We start from the raw sequence: 21096 nt of genomic DNA on the forward strand, positions 1-21096 counted from the left end.
AGACAGATAACCAGACCATCCTGCGCCACGGCGCTTACTGCCAGTGTGACCTGGCAGGTTATCGCTTTCCCCAGGCCTCAGTTTCCGTGGGTTAATAATGCCCACCTGGCAGGTTATTGTGAGAGTTGAGGACAATAAAGATAACATGCCCAGCTCATAGTACATACCTGTTGAAGGTCAGCTGCTATTGCTGTATGTGATTTTGTCTACTCAATGAAAGAACACATTAAATATGTTTTTATATTTTATATAAAAGCATATTAAAATCAATCAACAATAAATATATTTGTAAATTTATAAAACATTAACCTTAACCCTAAAACAAAGTAACTGTTTGGGGAGATAAATAATTAGATGAAAACAATTATACACATATACAAATACAAAAAGAACTGAATATAACGTGAATAGTGATCATTTCTGAGTAATAGGATTAAAACTAATTTTTATTGTATGCCTTTTGTTTATCTATCATTTCCAAAATTTTTACACTCAAAACAAATTTATGCTATAATTATTTAGATATTTAATACATTTAAACATATTAATTTGTAATAAATATAGATACCTTTATATATATTATATATAAATATGGTAATATTTAGGCTATTCACTTTATAATCTGGGAAAAAAGGTTTTAAAGCCAGCTTTTTTTCAGTTTTCAGGTTATTGTCTCAAACAGAACAGACAATTTCAGGACTGTCTCTGTCCTCAAGAAGAAGAAACCTTTTAGGGGGCTTCCCTGGTGGCGCAGTGGTTGAGAGTCCTCCTGCCAATTCAGGGGACACGAGTTCGTGCCCTGGTCCAGGAAGATCCCACATGCCGCGGAGCGGCTAGGCCCGTAAGCCATGGCCGCTGAGCCTGCACGTCCGGAGCCTGTGTTCCGCAATGAGAGAGGCCACAACAGAAGAAGAAACCTTTTAAGTTTTACAAGGTTGGGCTTTACCCCAACTTCTAGACTGATGGCAGCTTTAAAGCCTCTTTTCCTTCATGACAGTGACAAAATGAACAGGAAATTAATATGGCCACTTTTTCATACCTACACACACAAACTGGCTTTTAAGTATTCTGGTTGAATTCAATCAAACTTGCTATTTTAAAACAATAGTTTCTTCAGATTCAACTAGCACCTTTCTAATAATATCAGACTTTAAATTTTGATTTGTTTTCCAAAAATATGTTTACTTGTTCACAACATCCATGCAGACAGATTAGAGTGGTCCTCATACAGTAAGCAGCTCAGAGGATTTGGCAGGGATCCAAGATACAGCTCGCATGCACAGGGACATGCAGGTGACAATCACATCTGCCTTTCATGCTCCACTGCCTTTCAGGCAAATGGATCTACCCACAACATGATTTGATTACTGGTCATAGTCTTTGGCCAGGACTTTAAGCCACATCCAGACTCTAAACCATCTCTAGACCATGTGATGTTCCTGACAGGTTACAGGAGAGCAAATCTCAGCTCTGTTTGATCTAATAATTTGTCATCACAATAAGAATGGATTTAAGCAGAGTTAAGGGAAAATATTTTTCTCTTCTAAGAGTCAGGCACAACATATACCAAGCACCACTGAGAGTAAAGCAACATTCTGGATATTGTGAGAGGATAGTAAAGCAAAACAAAAACAAAAACAGAAACACTTTCAGGGCCTTAACCTGTCCTGTTCTTTTCTTTCACTTATTTTCTATGGATTTAAATAATCTCTTAAGTGGAACAAAGTTATAGCCTGTCACATTAAAAAGTAAAAGTAATAAAATGAGACACTGTGTCCAGGACATAGAACCTGCTTCATCGTACTGAATGGTTCCCCACAGTGAGAAAATCTCCAAAGGTCAGCAAACAGTTTAAAGCTATTGCAATTTAATATCTGCCAAGGGAAAGTGATGGCTCTGAGCAAATATAAAGATCATTAACCCAAGACTTAATAACCATTCATTTATCTAAAAATATTTCTCAGTCAACATTATTGAATTTCCACTTTGTGAAAACACAAAGTGTGATCCCAAAGGGACCTATAATTTAACAGAGAAAGAGGAGCACACACTAATACATTTAAAAACACAAACAACAGAAACATACAGACAAATAAAATTGCCCATAGTTACAGTAAAACCCTTTTTCTCAGTCATAATTTAATCCAGTGTTTCCCAAAATGTATTCACTAGTACAGTGAGAGTCTTCAGGGGAACAAAAAAAATGTCCCTGATCAAACAAGTTTGAGAAATAGTTCAAAACCACAATGTCCTTGAGCACATTAAAGAATGAAAAGTCCTAGAGCAACGTTTAATATAATATTTCTCAAATTTGTTTAAACACAGAACCCTTCTTTGACCTTACAATTATTAACATCTGTGATGGTTAGTTTTATGTGTCAACTTCATTAGGCTATAGTAGCCTGTTATTCAATTAAACACCAGTCTTGATGTTTCTGTGAAGGTATTTTGTAGGTATCATTAACGTCTATAATTAGGTGACATTAAAGTATATGAGGTTACCTTCAATAATGTGGGTGGGCTTCATCCAACCAGTTGAAAGCCCTTGAGAACAAAACTGAGGTTTCCCTGAGAAAGAAGATATTCCACCTCAAGACTATAGCATCAGCTCCTGCCCAAGAGTTTCTAGTCTGCCTTCCTGCCCTACAAACTTTGGGCTTGCCAGCCTCCACATCACATAAGCCAATTCCTTGAAATAAATAAATAATATATAAATGAGTATTTATTTATATTTTATAACATTTAAAATATTACTTAAAATAAATAATCTTTAAATAAATGTGCATTTGTGTGCATGTGTGTATTAACTACTGGTTCTGTTTCTCTGGCAGAACTCTGATGAAACATCCCAAGGAACTAATGTTTTACATAACTTTCTTTAGGGCACGCAATAAAGTCCCATCTTCTACCTCAGTAAAATCGTATCTTCTACAGCATAACTGCAATCAGATACCAGGAGCCGTATGCCTGAACCCCACTTAATTTAAGGGACATAATAAATATTGTTAGCTGCTTCTCAGCATCTTTCCTACCAGCACCTACCTCCACCTCCAAGTTGGAAATGCCAGAGTCCTAAAAGTAGACCCTGACTAACACTAATCAAAAACTGTACTCTCTTCCCCTTTGTCTCCGTGACTTGTTCAAGTATGATGGTAATACAGGCTTAAGTCAATTAATGCACTGATGTTCCTCAACCACGTTGACTGATTCTGCTTTATTAAGTGGTACAAGGAAGTGAAGATCCTTACTGTCCTGGATGATGATGGTTGGTTGCCAACATCAGGACTGAAACTGCTGCATTTTGCTACCATGAGGAAAGCTGGCATGAAGACAAGCCAACAAACTTAGGAGGGCAATGCTGAAAGAAATGAAGAAAAATAAATGTGTTCCAAGTTAAACCACATGTAAAACCTGAACAACCTCTGGACTCTACTTATTTGAGCCAATTAATCCATTTCGTTGTTTAACATAATCTGAGTTGGGTTTCTTTTGGCACTTTGATATATGCTTGTTGAATTGCACCTGCATATAACAGTATCCTAACTAATTAAAGGGAATACAGAAGAGGTAAAAACTGAGTATATAAGAATATAAAAATCTCTGTTTAAGGATAAATGGACTGGGCAGGGCAGCAGAAAAGGGAAAAAAGTTTGCTAAATGATTAGGCCAATACAAGCTTCATGCTACCCAAATGTTCTGAGCAGATGTAAGAATATATATGTCTGGGTAAACCTCAAACATCAAGGCTGCTTAAACAGCCTTGAAAATTTGATGAAAGCTATGGCCACTTTCCTCAGAAAAATGATTACACACGCAATATTTTGCTTTCAATTTCAGGAGTTTCATATAGTCCTAAAACATAGGCATAGAGGTCTACGGATTAAAGTTAGGAATCCCTGATCTACATGGTGGCAGGAAAAACTGCCAACATTGATTCTTGTTATAAATAGATATTGAAGAATAGAACTAAAAATGTGCTTTGGCTGAACACAGGTTATACATTGTGAGAACCATTTGCTCCTGGGACCTGTGAGTACCATTTGTTCTGGGACTGATAACACTGTCCACATGATTATGAACACCCAATAGAATCTTATGGTAAGTTTTATTTACACCAGTAAACTTTGTCTATGAACGCTCAGCATTCCATGGCATGCAGAGCATGGTTATCTTATCACTTTTAAAAAGGTAAGGGAAAATTTATCAGCACACTGACAGGCAGTTAAGAGGTTTAAAAAGTGAGATCAGAGAATCAATTTGGGAGGTGGAAGTCTAGTGGAACTCACCCGTCACTTTTTAATGGAATTATGAGGATAAAAACCAGATTGAAGGGGCCAAAGTAGAAGTTATTTGAGAGAAATTTAAAAATGGCTGTGCTGACTCACGTCAGGGAAGGCATACTAAGAAAGGAAGACGAGATATAGTATTAAATATTATTAGTGTTGTATTCTTCAGCACAGGCTTAGATATAGGCATGGGAACAAAATAAGACATTGTTGCAGTTTTCCCTGTTGTAGATAATGAAAATTTCTGTCATTTCTATCAACAATAAATAAAAATAGTTTTTCTTAGTTAAAGGAATTCAAACCTAACTTGACAGCCTATCACTGTAGTCAGCAAAACTACTGGGGTTAGGAAGAAAAAACAAGAATATTTATTTAATGCAAATCAGATGCTGGCAGCATTAATTGAAATTAAGAATAAATATCCAATATATTTCTGTTATAAATGACTTTTGGAATCAGTAGCATCCCCAGCTATAAGAAAATAGCCTTCGTCTCATGACATGTGCAGGCACCACAACAATACCTCCATGTAATTTTTCCAGTTCCTAAGTAGTGCTAAATATTGGAGTAATATATTAATCCATCTGCTCAAACATTCAATTTTCCTGGACTCAGGAAGAACAAAGAAAGCCTATTTATTTATATTATAGTTTAACATAGGTAGCCGTTTTAAAGTGGATGGGGCACTTACATATTTGACTAGTTTCTTTTTTTTTAACATCTTTATTGGAGTATAATTGCTTTACAATGGTGTGTTAGTTTCTGCTTTATAACAAAGTGAATCAGTTATACATATACATATGTTCCCATATTGACTAGTTTCTTAATGAGTTGTATAAGAATGAGAATTTCAGCCCCCAAAGACCAACAGGAACAGACTGCACTCTCACATGCATGCTAAGACTCTTAAACGTAATTTCAATACATTTAGGGACAGAGGTTTTTTTTACAAGGTGAATGAACACTGTCCAAAATGTGAAAGAAATTAAGTGTAAAATATCCAATGTTTAATAGTTTTGCTGCATTTTAATTTTTAAGACTACATCCTCCGCAAAAAAAAAAAAAGAAAAAAAATGAAGCACAACATACAAAATAGAAAATAGTGCCAATTTAAAAATCATAATCTGTAAGAGCTTCTTGGTGATTAAGGAATGTTGTATTCTGAAGTAACTCAGGAAAGCTCTAGGAGGAAGAGCTTGGAGTGGCTTAATTTAAGCCCTGGTTTCTTAAATGGCACTCGCGAGGGAAGGAAGTGTGTCACAGAGTCAAAGTACAGAAGGCCAAGGTTCTGGCCCACTTCTACTACTAACTAGCTTTGGAGAGCTGGGAAAGACATGTGCGTTCCCTTGGCTTGATTTTCTAAGGTGCTATCCAGCTCTACAGTTCTGAAAATCTAAGTAAGAATCTTAAGAATGGTGTAGATGTACACACATTTTAGTCATATGCACATTTAGCCACGATATTTTCAGTGTTTTTACAGTTTGAGGCTTGACAATGCCACCAACAGTGTCCCTTTTTGAAAACAGGAGAGAACCATTATCTATGCCCCTCTCCCAGATATTTGCCTGAATCCTGCCTCATCCTCTCTGAAGCTTCAAAAGATGAAAAGAAAAGAAAAAAGAAGAGAAAAGACATGGTTGGCCTAGAAAGGAACAGGGACCACCACAGGGCTAGTAAAACTTTCAGTTATATTAACTCAGTCAAAATATAACCTATATCCTTAGCAAAGCAGTAAAAAAATCTTCCCTCTGACAGAGCCTGTGCAGGCACATGGGAATGAAACTATCTTAGAAGCACCCCAATCAAGGTGCAGAGGCAGGAGATCCTGCTAGCAGTACACCAGAGCTACAGAAGCAGAGTGTAAGATGGCCTTCCTCTGAGTCACGCAAGGCTTTCCTGTGCTCACACGAAGAAGAAAAAGGTGTTCATATAGTAGACAAGGAGTGTATGGTGTGAAGGGTGCTCATTGGGGAAAAGACAGTGGAGGTGCTGCACACTGCACACTGAAATGGGGCAGCATGACAGATCCTACATGAGGAAAAATAGCTGGTTGGGCTGGAACCCAAGATGAGAATGCAGGCTTGGTGAAGGTAAGACAGGAAAGCGACAGAAGCTGTTTTGAAAAGACCTGCTGTTCGTGTAAAAGGGTTCCACATCCTGGATGGGGTGCAAGAGGTTAAAAGATTCTAAGTAGGGGAGTGGCATAATCAGACTTGGTCTTTGAAAGGTCACCTTCCAAGCAGAGTGGGAAGTGGATGAGAGTAGAGACAATATTTAAGATACCAGTGCAGTACTCTAGGAAAGAGTTCCTAATTTATAGAACTAAAAGGACCAGGACCCCTGATTTAAAATATATTTAAGAGAGGTCACACCCAATGACTTCCATTGAATTGTGCAATATACATCATGCCAAGAACTTTATAATGCATGATCTCACTGAATCCTCATAATAAATTTATGAGATTATTATACCTCTTTTGAGACTCAGAATGGATAAGGGACTTTCCCAGGATCATATCTCTGTTAAGTGAAAGAATATGTCTTATTAGCAGGGGTGAAGGAAAAATCCAGAATGTCTCCCATGATCCTAGGTAGGGAGCCAAGGTAGATGGTGGTAACATTTACTGAGATGGAATACACAAATAGAGAAGCAGGTTTGGTAATGGCTGTTGGTTGGAGGTGAGTGGAAGATGGAGTCAGTTTGAATAACCTGCATCACAGTTGCCTGTATGGTCTTCCAACGGAGAGTTCAGCAGCCCATCTGAAATGAGAGCCATTCCTATTATGAATTATGCACCTACAAGACACAGAAAGAGACCAACTACTGTCTAGAGCCTATCTACCTCCATCAAAACAAAAGAGAGTTTTTGACTTCACACCTTCCCCTTAAAAACACATCTCCAATACTCTCCACTGTCTAAGCACAAGATTCCAGGGACAGCTTCTACCAGATTCAAAGTTTCTCACCATCTAGTACATTCCTAATTGCATGATGTATGCTGGCAGTATATTTTACTTTATTTTATTTATTTATTTTTGCGGTACGCGGGCCTCTCACTGTCGTGGCCTCTCCCATTGCGGAGCACAGGCTCCAGACGCGCAGGCTCAGCGGCCATGGCTCACGGGCCCAACCGCTCCGCAGCATGTGGGATCTTCCCAGACCGGGGCACGAACCCGCATCCCCTGCATTGGCAGGCGGACTCTCAACCACTGCGCCACCAGGGAAGCCCTGGCAGTATATTTTAAAAAGAATTTTGGAAAATGACTTAAGATATCCAATCATCTTATATACATATAAGAATTTATTAGTAATAAAACAATACCTCACAAATCTTCTCTACAAAACTACAAATAATATGTAGATATTCCTCCCTCCAAGAGGTGGAGCTTAATCTCCCTCCCTCCCAAGAGTTGGTTATTTTAGCTTTAGCGACTCAGTTCCAAAGACTAGACAGAGTAGGGGAAGGGATAAGTAGTAACCGTACAGCAGAGAAATCTGGCAAACACCACTTTCACCAAGTGATGAAGGTTAAAATCATCAGAGATGTCAGGTGGCTTCGAGTACCCCGACAGGATATGACAAGAAGGGCACTTCACCTCTGTGGTATTCTTTCCAAAAACTCACTACCCCAGTTAATCATGTGGAAAAATGACAGGCAAACCCAAATTAGGGGGCACTCTACAGGACACCTGTCCAATACTCCTCAAGACTGTCAAGGTCATGAAAAACAAGGAAAGACTGAGAAAGTGTCACATATCAGAGGAGGCAAGGAAACATGCCAACTAAATGCAATGTGGTTGCCTGGATTAGAGCCTGGAAGAGAGGGAGGACATTAATGGAAAAGCTGATGAAATCCAAATAAAGTCTGGATTTAATAGTAAAAAAAATTTATTATTATTATTAAAATAAAAAGTCTCATGCAGTATGTGCACAGTTTTTTTTGCTTAATAGTCACATAATTTGTCTTTTTAAAATCTTTGCAATAATCCTGTGAGAAAGGCACTAGTATTTTCATTCTACAGATGAGGAAAATGAAGCTCATTACAGTTTAAAAAAATCATTAACAATAGACAGCTAATAGGTACCAGAGTTGGAATGTATTTTTACACCACAGTTGCCACTGGGGGTTCTATTAATATCCATTGGAATCATGGGTTCATTTTATATGGCCTGCAGCCCTGATTTTTATTCTCAGAGTGCCTATAGCCATCTCATATTCAGAATCTTGGAATCAGAAGACATTTCAAAAGACAGTGATATCCAATCACTTAGGATTGTGATATCTAATCACCTCCTTCTTTACAGAGAGCCATTCCAGAATTAATACCCCTTACCTGAATGACAGTCAGTAAGACACCTCCTAAGTCATCTGGTCTCTATTTTTTTCCCCTTTTCTCCTAGCCATTTGTATCTCATTAACACCTTTCTCAAAGTTTATTCATTTGTTTCTTAAGTGCTTCAAAGAAATCCCTTCACCAGAAAAGAGACTAAGACAATTAACAGCAGCTACTAAAGAAACGTATGATGAAACCAAAAGTCAAACTTTATTTTACTAGTTAGGTATCAAGTTAGAGAAATATATTCTTTATGCATGGCTATTACCGATGTCATTTTAATACAAGAAGTCTTTTTTATGTGATATGTTTTTATCGGTGTACACAGACTACAGCCTGCTTTAAAATATTCCTAATCACATCTGTTTTTGTTTTTTTTTTTAACATCCTTAAATGATTTCCAGGACTCCCTTATTTATTTCTGAATCACAGTCAAGTTGCAGTGATTCTGGGTCTGGTTATTTAACTTTCCAGTGAAGAATGTATTATTCTCAATAAAAAATTAATAAATATATGATAAAGTTGGCACAAATAAGATCTCAAAGCTACAAAATGATTAATATTCTCTAATTTTAGTGCTCTTCTTATAAGAAAAGCAAACTGTAAAAATTATACAGAAAGACCCATCTACAGCAGTTATTTTAAACCTCCCCAACTGTCCTTTTGTCTGAAGATATGGAAAACCTTAAGGTTATACCACACATTATTTTCAGTATGTGAAATACAAAAGAACAGCAGTCAGATATTTATAAATATTAACATCTCCTTTCTTGGACTGCCTCAAGCTCATGCAAAGTCATGCAGTGTTTACTCCATGCCTCCATGTTGTCTGTTAGCTTCTCAATAACTGAGGAAACATGAACCTGATTCTTGAGAATTAACAATTTAAGACATAAAACTGACACAAACGATCAGAGAAGGCAATCTAGTGCTAAAGAAACACTGAACAAGTTAATAAATTCAAAAAGACCAACTAAATGTTGGTAAACTGGTGCTCAACAAATCACAAGCATCACAGGTTACTCCAGGTTGGAAACCGCATTTGGAACAAGCAGGTGAAAGTGTGGTCAGAGACCCAGAGGAACACTGGGTTCTTGGTCCTGAGAGAGGTGCATGACTCTATGAGTTGTAATAGAATGTAGATCCAAGTTCTGATGGAAACATATGATTCTCAAGATGGGCCAAGTTTTATTTTTTAATAGCTGAGCTTCTAGTTGGCAACAAAAAAATCCTGTGCCAGCTGCTGAGGAAATAATATGCTGGGAGCTGGCAGGCACGGGCACTTGGAAAGCCAACAGGTATGGATACGGATGCACAGTGGATACCAAGGTGGTAATGCCAGAAGGCAGCTCCTAGATAAAGCCAAGGCCGCGCTGTACTGCCTGTGAAGTGGGCCTCCTGACTGCATCCCCCAACATCTGGGAGAAGAACAATGGTGGGCATCTGGGAAAGGAAAAGTACATCACTTTCCTCAAGCTCTGCTTGCCACATTAGCCTAGATTAACTCAGGTTAGTTTCTGAGACACTGCAGGCAGATTCTGAGGTTGTGACCAAAGTTAGATAGATATTCAAAGTGGGGGAAGGGGTACATGGGCATCTTGGTCAGAGTGTGCTCATTTTCCTGCAGTTGTTCATCTAATTCTTCTAATATTTATTCATTCACTCGCTATTCCACAAACACTTATTAAGCAGTTATGGGGGGCAGCTAGTAAGCTGGAGAATGGGCTTAGTAATGGGGACAAAGGATGGATAAGATTCAGGGTTCCTCTGTCTGAGGAACAGATGCTCTGGTGGTGAAGGCCACAAAGCATTTACCTGTAAGACAATAAATGTGTGACATGGTATAAGAGCCGGGAGGCAGGAGAAACCTTCGGCTTATGGGGCAGGGTGACTCTCCTGGAGGAATTAGAAGGAGAAGGGCGTTTCAGGCCAGGAGAGTTTCATGCACAACACCATGGAGATATGAGGCCCATGAGGGGTCCCTTGAGGATGGCAGGTAAGAGAGGAGCACTGTAGTCTGACAACCTGGTCTTGAATCCCAGCTCTGCTCCCCTCCCCAGCTGCGTGAGCTTGGACAAGCTGCTTAACCTTTCTGAGCTTCAGGCTCCTCATCTGAAAAATGATGCTCGTGTTGATCACCTTGTTGTATTATTGAAATAATTAGCAATGCACATAAAAAAAAAAAAGGAAAATCTCAACACCAAGTTCCTGGTAAATACTCCATGGTGGTAATTAGAAGTGGTGGGGAACAAGGCTGGCAGGCAAGTTGGAGTCAGAATGCTAAAAGACCCAAGTAAGTTGGACTAAGGTTTTTTACCCTGTAGCTACCTAATTTGGAATCATCATCCCCTACCTCCCACCTTGTATCCTGTCTGGGGCACGATATTAAGCTTAAGTGCCAACCATGGAGCTAAGTGTTTTTACATATGCGATCTAATTTCATCGTCAGAGCAACGTTGTGGTGGATATACTACCACAAATCTTCACTTTAGAAATGAGGCTTAGTGAGGTCTAGTGTTATGCCCAAAGGGACCCAGCCATCAAGCAGCAATTTAATCCTTCTTGTTTTCCTGCCTGCACCCTGCACCTTCTAGCTCAGCTTCTGGCTTAGCACCTGCCTGGCTCAGCAGTCCTCCTTCATCTCCACTCTCAACTGTCCAGAATGCCCTACTTGCTCCCCCAGCCTCAAAGCTTTCCTGAGTAGCTGCCTTGCCCAACTGTCCCCTTGGGCTGCGGCTCCCTGAGCATCACTCCCCTCCACCATCTGCCAGCTCAAGCCGGGACTGGAGCTCTGCTGCCCCCTCCTGGCCTGGGCCAGAACCTCATCTGCTCCCTGGGGCCCTCAGCTCAGTCTTGACATTCCATTTCCTCAGTACCTCAAGATTTGAAAGAACTGTACCATTTGCTGTGAATTATCCTGACAATTTCCTCAGACTTCCACTCTGCTGATGTGGCATACATACACATGACAAGCTCTGTTTATTATTATGTGTTTAATTCGCTTCTAGATACAGGTTACAATCAGAACTCAAGTTTACTTCACTGAACATTTTTATTACCTTATGTGTTCACACTGAGGGAAAAAGGAGAGGAAGGACTCACTCGAGTCCCATAGGAACTACTAAAAATGTTTCCACTCACACAAGAAAGCTTCAGAGGCTTATTATGACTGAACACTCTAGGCCAGGCTGATTTACTGAATTATATAATTTGAATTTGGTTACATTTAATAACATAGTCTTATTTTCTCCGTGCTTGTCCTAACAGGGAGCTTTGAAAAAATAGGTAAGATTAACTTGAATGAATAGGTAGCAGTGCATTTATATCCTGTTAAAGATAACACTTGGACTGACTAGTTGTCACAACTAAAGAACAATTTTGTATGTCTGTGAAAGTCCCACATGGACAGTTGTCATTAAGTTAAAGAGTCACTAACTATCCCTTCAAGATAGTACAAGAAGTAAGGCAGACCAAGCTGAAAAGTACAAGAGGGACTTCCCTGGTGGCGCAGTGGTTAAGAATCCACCTGCCAAGGCAGGGGACACAGGTTTGATCCCTGGTCCGGGAAGATCCCACATGCCACAGAGCAACAAAGCCACAACTACTGAAGCCCGTGATGAGAGCCCGTGTTCCACAACAAGAGAAGCTACCGCAATGAGAAGCCCACACACCACAACGAAGAGTAGCCCCCGCTCGCCACAACTAGAGAAAGCCCACATGCAGCAACAAAGACCCAATGCAGCCAAAAATTAAAAATAAATAAATAAATTTAAAAAATTAAAAGTACAAGATTCTGTACAATGCAAGCAAAAGTCCCTACTAAACAGTCCATGAAGACTGAAAGTGGGAAGAAATCATTCAAATACTGCATTGTAAGTAACAATAAATGTGTAAACATAACTACAGATTTGTTATCCCCTACTCTTGTTTGTTCTGGTTTGTAATATTAGTCAAATTCTGTCTATAATCATGACAAATCAAAGAAAGTACACTTTTAACGAAGAATGGTACCACAAACTAGTAAAGAAAACAGTTAAGAGCAAGTCACATGTATTACTTTTTTAGCAGACCATTCTGAACAGAGTGTTATCTCTAGTCTAGTTTTTTTAAAAAATATTTTTGCACCAAAATTTTGGTGAATTTTTCAACCATATCACCCTGAAGCATGACTTAAGAAGTAATTAACTGATGGTGATGCATTTGTTAACCAAGTTAAACTCAGCATCCTGGCACTAATGCTCACAACTCTCCAACCCCTGCCCACCAAACACTTCAGGCAAATGCAGTCAGCTGCTTAAGGCAGCAGGTGACAAAATTTACCATGAAGTAAGTTAGGTATTTTGAAATTGAGGTTCTTGTCTATGAATTTTGGGTTCAACAACAACGAAAAACAAAATTCATTTAACCCTCTGCTTGATGGGCAAACTGTATTCCTTTTCTCTTTTTCTTTACTCTGCCGTATGACTTTTTTGGTTACAATGGCAGTTATGTTCTTATCAAAATCTTTCATCAGGCAGTCTCAAAATGCATAACAAGTGCACATATGTGCCCACTTCCCCTTTCTGCACAAAGTCACACCTTGCAATATGATTTCTGTCTGCATTTTGATCTATGTATTTGCTTTAAAATCATTTTCATATAGCAAAATGTTAGTATTTAAATATAAGTAAAAAACTTATTCAGTAACCACTCAGAACTACCATTCTTTGATCCAGTAATCATCAAATAAAATGTTTTGAGCACATGCTCCCAAATTGTGTATACTTATGTACCTATAAATGCAATACATATGCTATTGAACCAATATGTAATGTTCTTTTCAAAACATTTTAAAAAAGCAAAAATTAGAAAAAAAAAATATGTTCTTCTAGCATCCCATTATACTATGCAACCCCTGGATATGAACATCTCACTTTGGAGACCTCTGCTCTAGTTAAGATATGAGTGAATGCTTTAGTTAGCTCTAAACTCTATTCAAACTAAGAAAGAATAACTTTTCATTAAAAAAATGCTTATTTAAACAGTCTCAACTTAAAGGACCTTAATTAGTCCACCTGTCATATGTGTATGGCATATAGAAGGATTATTCAACATGCAGATAATATATTAGTAAACAGAAAAATGAATTAAACTTTACTAATTAGAAGCAAATCTTCATTGATTTAGCATATTACTTTATAATGACTGTCACTTCAAATATAATAGAAGAATGAGCAACTTGAAATCTAATTATTATACACAAAACAAATGACCCTCCAATAGTCTTTGAATGTGAATGCTGATAATAGTATGGAAATTTAACTTAAACACACTTCAAATAAAGCTACTTCATTTTCAGAAACATGAATGATGATTGGAGCTAGCCAACGTGCTACGTAGGTTAAGAATTGCAACTGATATAGTTTCAACAGATGTAGAAAAAGGATGAGAATGAACTTAAAGCCTGTGCCCACTGGAAAAACTAATATCAGGTTGACATGTTCAAAGTAAAAGGGAGATTAAAGGTAATTCCTTGAATAAATGAAGTTTTGAGATCATTTTAACCTGAAATTCTTGTATAACTGAGGAGGAGTAGAAGTTTACCTTGACTGATCTAGGTCAGGGGTCAGCAAACCTCCGGCCAAGGGCCTAATACAGCAGTCACTTATTTTTGAACAGTCCACAACTTAAGAAGAGTTTTTACATTTTAAAATGGTTTTTAAAAATCAAAAGAATGTGATGTGAAAATTATATGAAATTGAAATTTTACTGTCATAAAGTTTTATTGGAACACAGCCATGTGCATTGGTTTCTGCATTGTCTATGGCTGTTTTCACTCAATCATCAGAGTTGAGAGTTGCCACAGAGATCTGCGGCCCACAACACCTAAAATAGTTACTGTCTATCCCTTTACAGGCTCTTTACCCGGTGTAGGTAACTGATCTTAATCCCTTCAATCCCACACTTCCCCTTTTTATTCTAGTCTAGAGTGCTGCAGGGTTTCTTTTTTCTTTCTTTTTTTTCAACCAACATGGTAAATTCTCTCTTACCCACCCCCCTCACTTAACTACATTGTGAGTTAGTGTCAAGTTCTGAGTCCCACATCTTTAGCCCAAGACAAAGCTGCTTCTATAGGCACCTTTTGTTCTCATAATGGTTTCTTTCTCTTTATCTATAATTTTGGTTTTCGGTTGATACAAACTCAGTCATTTTTTTTTTTTACAGGCTTTCTTTGGTCTGATAATCAACCTACCCTCCCAACCTTATCTGTCATTACAATGTTCATGCTTTGTAAAGTCTGAAAAATAAAATGTACACCCCACATTCTTCTGCCAGGTTTTTTTTTGCCTTTTTCTTTAGAATGTATTTTCCATCTGGAATGCTCTTCACCAAAGCTCTACCTTGTTAAAATCCTGTCAAAATTCAAGATCCACCCCTCCCAATGAAGACACCTCAATCTTCCCAGTCAGAATTATCACTCTGTTGTAAAGACTGCTGTAATTCTCATTATCTCCATCCGGTATTAGTTTTATTTATTTATCTATCTCATATTAGATTAATTGTTGGTGCCTTACAAGTAAACTATACATGTGGAGGCCAAGTAGTGTTTTATTTATCATATTCATTCATACTCTGTCCCCCTCACCCTGCCCCCTACACCATAAATTGCCTAGCTCATAGTTATTCAAAGGATCAGACTTGTAACAGAGAGGACATTAAGTGGCATGAAGACATGGAATTAAATAACAAGAAATCAAAAAATGACATCATTATTCTCTTTTCAATTATTTTCAATCATCTGATTACATCAAGAAGAAAACCTCAATTTGTGCCACTATGGTTTTAACTTTGCTAATCTTTGATAATCTCCCTTTTTAACAAAGAGAAAACAATTCTCAGGCTTGGAGCCTTCTGGAGGCAAGAATTTCTAGCTATGATTTAGGAAAAATGCTTTGTTCTTATTGCGTCTATTTATGGGATGAATACTGGTTTTCAATTTAATGGAAATAAGTATTCTCAGTAAATAAATTTAGGTTAACAAAAATGAGGTGACTTAAACAAAAATATTAAGCAAATTATAGCACAGATGGTATGCATATACAACAGAAATCAACAGTAATACACAAAAATGTCAGAAACATTTGGTTGTAGCAGATAATCAATAAAGCCAAATGACTTTATTCCATCAAACTCCTTGTTAACCATCTACATAACTAAAAGAAAATCATGTAAAAGACTAGCTTCAAGCTTCTGAGACAGTGGTTCTCAACAGAGGAGGGTGTGACACTTGATAACGTCTAGAGACATTTTTGGTAGTCACAATTGGTGGGGGTGGGGTGGCTGGGGGAGGATTGCTTCTGGCATCTAGTGGGCAGAGGCCAGGGACACTGCTACACATCTTACAATGCACAGGACAGCCCCACATCAAAGAATTATCTGGCCCCAAATGTCTACAGTGCCAAAGTTGAGAAACTGCTCTGAGAGAAAGAGCAAGCTTTACAGGTACTACCTTTTGCCCATCATTATAAATCATCCTCTATGCAGCACTCTGTCCTGATTTGATCTGCCACTGATAAGATTGCTGAGGAAAATCTCCCACCCAAACCTTTCATTATTTTACATCACCCACACAGCCACTGCCCTCCATTAGCAATTAGAATTTTAAAATAGACTGCACTGAAGAGTACATGTCCTTTATATGCTAATATTATGCCATCAATATTTAGATCTAACTTCCTAATTAAACCATTGGAGTTATGAAATTTTCAGATTTTCCTGCACTATCAAATAGATTTTTAAAAGTAATTAAGGTAAAGATTAATACAATTTGAGTAAAACTTTGATTCTAGCTGCTATTGACTTCATGTAAAGTTATTCTTTGACTTGAACTATATGGTTCATTGACTCAAATAATATATTTTGCAGAATAAACCTGACCTTGAAATTTTTAAAATTCAGTATTTTTTATTAGATGTTAGCTTTCATGAAAGGGAGTCTAAAGAGAACTACTTTTTAAGCTAGCAAAAAAAAATCATTAACATAAAACAACATAACAATTAGTAGTTGAAACAGTTCGTTTGGCTACCACTCAGTACTTTATTCTCAAAAGTATTATTGCAAACACATAATCCACACAGATGTGTCTGAGGGTAAAGCATTTACAAGAAAGGTCTTTGAAGCTATTTTGTGGTTAGTGTTTTTGTTCTCTTTCTTTCTTTTTTTTCAAGTAAAGTTCACCAGAACAACTTAGAAGCTGATAGCACCTGTGTCTTTTTATTTTTTATTTTTCCAAATTAGGAGTTATTTTTACCCTTGCAACAGTATTTAAACATGGAAAAATAGTGCATTCTTAAATTAATGAGCCTATCATAATCTTCACTTGACTTTAAGGCTCTTTACAATGAGAGTATTTTCAAATTTAGCATTTACTATGTATTAACTTTAGTGGTTGGCATAGCTTGGAGGCATTTCACGCTTTTAAATTCAAGTTGATTTAACTCCTAATTCTGACATGCCTGTGGTAAAATGATAGCAAAGGTGAAACTGAATCCCTTTCATTTCAGAGCCACAAAGCACTCTGCCAACAGAAAAGCAGCATTATTTTCAATACCAACAAGCTACAGAGGTGGCAGTTATCAATACTGCCAAGAAAGGAAACCAGTGCTGAGAGATTAAGAGATGGTTTTAAGATTAAGAGATTAAGATCATGGTCACACACGTCAAACATGTCACCAGATTTCCCTTTCCTTGGGGTCCTTAGAACTGAGATCATCACATCAGGACCCACAGTGCCTGGCCCACTTTGTTATCATTCATTCATTCTCTTCAAAATCATTTGTTGAGCACCTGCTGAGTACTGAGTACTATGCCAGGCAATGAGCACACAAGAGTGAACCAGCCAAATCTACAGACACTGCCTTCCAGAACTTGTAGTCAGTGTTGGTGCGAAGAGCCTGTGCAGCCCCAGTTTCTGTTCTCCCAAATGCAATCCCACCTTGCTACTGTGTCAACTGCCTGAGAAGAGAATCAGGTGCACAGAGAACAAGAGAGGGACTGAACAAGTATACTTTAAATTCCTAGTGAGATAAAAAAAAAAAACAACATCATCCCCAAAAGAGCTTAAGATACCAAGTACAGTGCGTGTGGCAGGAGATCCATAGCCAGCTGTGGGGATACGCTGGATAGGCTGTGGGGCCCTACAGGACAGTGTGAGGGAAAGACCAAGAGCCCAAGAAGCGCTGGCTAAGAACGGCTCAGGAACGGACTTGAACAAACGGAAGGAAGGGAAAAGGGAAAAGAGAGGATCCGATTCCTCCCCAGCCAGGAGCACAGGTTGGAGCCCTCCTTTCAGAAAATGCACACTTTGCTGTTTCCTTACAGGAAGCATTTGCTGACCATTACCTGGGAACAAAGTTACATGTTACCGAGTGGACTACAGCCCTGCTCAGGCCTCTGGATTCCTCCACTCCACAGTGAAGGTGCTCCTGGTCCAGCCTCCTGAACTGCTCAGCCAGTCCAGAATACACTCCACTCAGCAGGCCTCGTGGAGAAACCAGAGTTTTTCCAATAGTGTTTGAAAAGGGAAACCCAATAATGTTGGAAGGAAAGACAGGGGGATTTTTCTTTACAGAGCTATGCAATCAGTCACTACTCAATGTTACCAATTGGTCTGCATGGCATCTTTCGAAAGGAAGATACTCATACTCATACTTTAATCTGGCATACACAGATTTACGGCCTAAAACAGTACTTTTCAAACTGAATCACAACCTACTAGTGGGATGTGAAATCACATAGGTTCAACCAATATTTTTAAGGAACTAGAATAAAATTAAACAGCACAGAATAGGAAATATTAGAGTACACTGCTGGTAATAAAAATAAACATTGTTTTATGAAGCTTTTATTTCCATTTTATATACACATATGACTCACTATCTAAATTTGTTTCCTGAGCAAGAACACACATAACAAGGAATCCTATATAATTATGCTTAAATTAGGTTGCTATATAAGTTTTTTTTTAAATTGTGAATCAAGTTGGGTGGTGGGCAGGTACTGAAAGTCATCAGCCTAAAGAAACTATAGTGAAATGTAATGGAAATTAAAAAAGAAAAGATTCCAAAAACTCAATTTCTACACTGAAAAAGAGAGCAAACCTAAGTATTTCTCAAAATACTTTAATTCTGTGATTTTCACACTTTTATTCTCTTGTCCTAATTATCTTTCATTTGCTTCCCTGAACTTGTGTGTGTGTGGGAATACATCTGATTTTGTTACAAACATTCTTTCAATCTCATACAACAGATAGAAACAAAAGGTGAGAAATAACTGAAGAGAGAACATGGGTTTGGATGCACAGGGCCAAATCATCACCACAGAGCAGCCCAGGCCAAATCCTGTCCCTCTGTTTGCCAAACCACCCGGAAGAATCTAGACCAGAGGGAGGGTCCCTTCTCCCTTGGAAAAACCTTTAAAACACCAATTTCTCAAATCACTGGGCAAAGGACCAACCACTCTTTAAGATATGGCGTCCTGAACAGGATCACGGTCAATTTATTTTTTTGAGTAGAATTGAATTTGTTGTAAACTTGATTTTTGTAAACTTTTAAACAAATTTTATAAACATAGCAGTATTTTCAAATGTGGTTTTTGGGAAAATAAATTAGTTTGCCTGAAACTCTTAGATAATTCCTTTCAACACCCTTCGGCCCCTGCTTCAGTCCCTGCTTCAGCTCCTGCCTCACCCTCATCCTGAAAAAAGAAAGCTATCACATCTACCCTGGTCTGAATGGATTGGTGGATTGGTGCTGTCAGTACCATCCAGGGGATTCAAGTGGTTACAGCCTTGGGAATTTTGTTCCCTGAAATCCCCAAATACATCCTCAAGCTATGTTGCCCTAATGGTCATTTGTCCAATTTTCTTGAATTCAGGAGTCACTAGTTTACAACACGTAATTGTAATAGATTACTCTATAACTTAATCTATACTTGATCTGGAGAGAACTGTCTACATCCTGGAACTAACCACAATGGCACCACACAACACTAGGGGCATTGTTCTCTTACTCTTAATAACAACTGTGTTACGAATGAATTAAATATTTTGGCTTTAGAGTCACCACTGGCAGGCAGACTTGGCCCAAGACTGGGAGTAAAGAGAGTAAAGACTTGAAACCAATCGACTGAGCCTCAACTTTATCACTTGTGAGGAAGAAAACTTGTCACTCAGTCAATATCTACAATTATAATTCTGTTGCATTCTCTGGCTTTATAGATTCTTACTAATTGTATTTGTAACACAGCTGCTTTATGTTTTAGGTTTATTTTGTTGAAAAAAAAACAACTTTGACCATGAAGTGATAATATTTCTCAAAGTCTCAACCAAATGGAATAAGTATGCACCTCACCAATTCTGCCATCTACAAAGAACCTACCTAATATACATGAATACTGAAAAAGAGGACAGAAGTAACAATTTTAAATCTCTTCTCAAAATATTTTAATTCTGTGATTTTCATGGTAATCAAATGATTAGCTAGCAGAGTGAGAGTCTTAGCAATATATAATTGATTTATATTCACGCTCCAAAATTTAGTACAAAATATAACAAGCTGTTTTAAAAAGTATAATAAACTCCAAATTCCTTAGGTTTTCCCTATGAAGTCTACCATCTTGTATATACACACAATTTGTAGTTTATTTATTTTTCTACCCATTTTCCCATTCCTTACATTAAAGGAAATTTCTTGAGCTTCCTGAGGGCAAAGCTTAATCACAAAGATAACGTGTGCTGATGGTAAGTCATAGCCAATTAGGAGCATCTAAGGTAAACGTTACTCAGAAAGCAGTTAGATTTGGTGTTGAGACAGTCCCTGGAGTACCATCAGGCACTTCCTCTACTAGGTGGCAGTTTCTAAAACTCATCAATTTTAAGTAGATTATCACTTTAATCAGAAGCTTACACTGTTCCACTGCAGCTCATCATACAATTATGTAGGCTTCAAACCTTACAAAAGGAGATATTTCATTTTCAACCTACTAGGGAATGCATACTACAGCAGATCTTCAGATGAACATTGAAAAACTTGATCAGAACAGGATGTTTATGTATGCATTATTCAATGCTCAAATATTCTGAAACATTTTAAAACAGTGGCAACTCCTAAATTTTCATTCAGAAGTTTTGCTTTTTTTCCACACCTTCTGCACTCAGTGAGCCATTAATAGTAGTGGCAATTCGGAGGGGAAAAGTGGCCCTTACAGTCCCACTAGGTACCAACATCCAGAATCCCACACTGTAGTCTCCAATGCCATGAAAAATAAAATGGCTGTTAGCTAAACTGTTTCCAGCAAAAAAAGAATGGAAAATAAAATTGCAAAGAAATAGTTAAGTACAGAAGCTTCAACCTGTTAAACGCTGAAATTACATCTTTAGATTCCCTATAATAAAGGGCCTGGTTCTAAAATGAGTGTTGAAAAGAAGTCCCTTACC

At 38.0% G+C, this 21096-nt stretch overlaps 1 protein-coding gene across 3 annotated transcripts in view; it reads right to left on the reverse strand.

Moving 5' to 3' along the window:
* The window catches only part of CAMK4 (calcium/calmodulin dependent protein kinase IV), a 219659-nt gene that overhangs the window by 196612 nt on the left and 1951 nt on the right, over nt 1-21096 (reverse strand). The gene's annotated exons all lie outside the window — the stretch shown is intronic.

The sequence above is a fragment of the Delphinus delphis genome, chromosome 3 (assembly GCF_949987515.2).
Source record: "Delphinus delphis chromosome 3, mDelDel1.2, whole genome shotgun sequence".
NCBI lineage: Eukaryota > Metazoa > Chordata > Mammalia > Artiodactyla > Delphinidae > Delphinus > Delphinus delphis.